We start from the raw sequence: 2500 nt of genomic DNA on the forward strand, positions 1-2500 counted from the left end.
GCTTGCCTCGACCACCATCGGCACACGCTGGGCCCTGGTGCGGCAGGTTGCCTAGACCACCATCGGCACACGCTGGGCCCTGGTGCGGGCGCTTGCCTCGACCACCATCGGCACACGCTGGGCCCTGGTGCGGGCGCTTGCCTCGACCACCATCGGCAGACGCTGGGCCCTGGTGCGGCAGGTTGCCTCGACCACCATCGGCACACGCTGGGCCCTGGTGCGGGCGCTTGCCTCGAGCACCATCGGCACACGCTCGGCCCTGGTGCGGTCGGTTGCCTCGAGCACCATCGGCACACGCTGGGCCCTGGTGCGGCAGGTTGCCTCGACCATCATCGGCAGCCTCGACCACCATCGGCACACGCTGGGCCCTGGTGCGGGCGCTTGCCTCGACCACCTTCGGCACAAGCTCGGCCCTGGTGCGGTCGGTTGCCTCGAGCGCCATCGGCACACGCTGGGCCCTGGTGCGGCAGGTTGCCTCGACCACCATCGGCACACGCTGGGCCCTGGTGCGGCAGGTTGCCTCGACCACCATCGGCACACGCTGGGCCCTGGTGCGGGCGGTTGCCTCGACCACCATCGGCACACGCTGGGCCCTGGTGCGGGCGGTTGCCTCGACCACCATCGGCACACGCTGGGCCCTGGTGCGGGCGCTTGCCTCGAGCACCATCCGCACACGCTGGGCCCTGGTGCGGCAGGTTGCCTCGACCACCATCGGCACACGCTGGGCCCTGGTGCGGCAGGTTGCCTCGAGCACCATCGGCACACGCTGGGCCCTGGTGCGGGAGCTTGCCTCGAGCGCCATCGGCACACGCTGGGCCCTGGTGCGGCAGGTTGCCTCGAGCACCATCGGCACACGCTGGGCCCTGGTGCGGTCGGTTGCCTCGAGCACCATCGGCACACGCTGGGCGCTGGTGCGGGCGCTTGCCTCGACCAGCATCGGCACACGCTGGGCCCTGGTGCGGCAGGTTGCCTCGATCACCATCGGCACACGCTGGGCCCTGGTGCGACAGGTTGCCTCGAGCACCATCGGCACACTATCGGCCCTGGTGCGGGCGGTTGCCTCGACCACCGTCGGCACACGCTGGCCCTGGTGCGGGCGCTTGCCTCGAGCACCATCGGCACACGCTGGGCCCTGGTGGGTTTAGGCACATCTTCAAATTTCTGCCGTGCCAATGCCATTTTTATGGCTTGTAAATTCATACAATGGTCCCCTAAGCCTTCACGTGAAGTTTCGTTGGAAGATGACTCGTTTTCTATTTTTCATGATTTTCGAAACTTTTTGCGGTTCGGGATTTTTTAAAATTTTTTTATAAGGATTTTTGGCTCCAAATTTTGTAGGCATGATCCTTCTATTTTTGTTGGCATGCACAAAAAAATTCAGCTAAAAACTCGAAGTAGAGAAGATTTTGTGACCGTTTGAAAAAAGTGTCCCCATTTCAGACACTTTAACGGCTACTGGTAGCAAACCTGTAAAATCTCAAATGCTCTTTAAGGGGGTGTGAATTCTCAGAGGTTTGATGAGGGATAGGGGGCCAACACAAGGCCAAGTACCAGCACCCATCGCACATCATGTGCGCACACCCCCCCGGCCCCCCTCCCAATCGCCGGAACCCCAATGCCGCCGGTCAGGTTCTCCGGCGGTACTCCGGCGATGCTCCGGCGATGCTCCGGCGATGCTGTCCCGAGTGAAAAAAATGCGGCACCAGCACATGCTGGAGCCAAGCATGGGCACCGTGGCTCAAAATCGAACTTCGGCCAAGGCCTCGACCATCAATGGCACATGATGACGCATGGTGATGGCACATGCATCGACCATCATCGGCATAGGCTGCCCTTCGGTACGGGCACTTGCCTCGACCGCCATCGGCACAAGCTGGGCCCTGGTGTGGGTTGTTGCCTCGATCACAATCGGCACATGCTGAGCCTTGGTGCGGGCGGTTGCCTCGAGCACCATCGGCAGACCCTGGGCCCTGGTGCGGCCGGTTGCCCCGATAACCATCGGCACACGCTGGGCCCTGGGGCGGGCGCTTGCCCCCAGCACCATCGGCACACGCTGGGCCCTGGTGCGGGCGGTTCCCTCGACCACCATCGGCACACGTTGGGCCCTAGTCCGGGCGGTTACCCCCAGCACCATCGGCACACGCTGGGCCCTGGTGCGGGCGCTTGCCCCCAGCACCATCGGCACACGCTGGGCCCTGGTGCGGGCGGTTGCCCCCAGCACCATCGGCACACGCAGGGCCCTGGTGCGGGCGGTTGCCCCGAACACCATCGGCACAAGCCGGCCCTTGGTGCGGGCTCCTGGCTCGACCACCATCGGCACACGCTGGGCCCTGGTGCGGGCGGTTGCCTCGAACACCATCGGCACACGCCGGCCCTTGGTGCGGCCGGTTGCCTCGACCACCATCGGCACACGCTCGGCCTTGGTGAGGGCGCTTGCCTCGACCACCATCGGCACACGCTGGGCCCTGGTGCGGGCGGTTGCCTCGACCACCATCGGCAC

This window comes from Durio zibethinus, unplaced genomic scaffold (genome assembly GCF_047325235.1).
Source record: "Durio zibethinus cultivar Kanyao isolate XHJ-2024 unplaced genomic scaffold, ASM4732523v1 HiC_scaffold_2, whole genome shotgun sequence".
Lineage (NCBI taxonomy): Eukaryota > Viridiplantae > Streptophyta > Magnoliopsida > Malvales > Malvaceae > Durio > Durio zibethinus.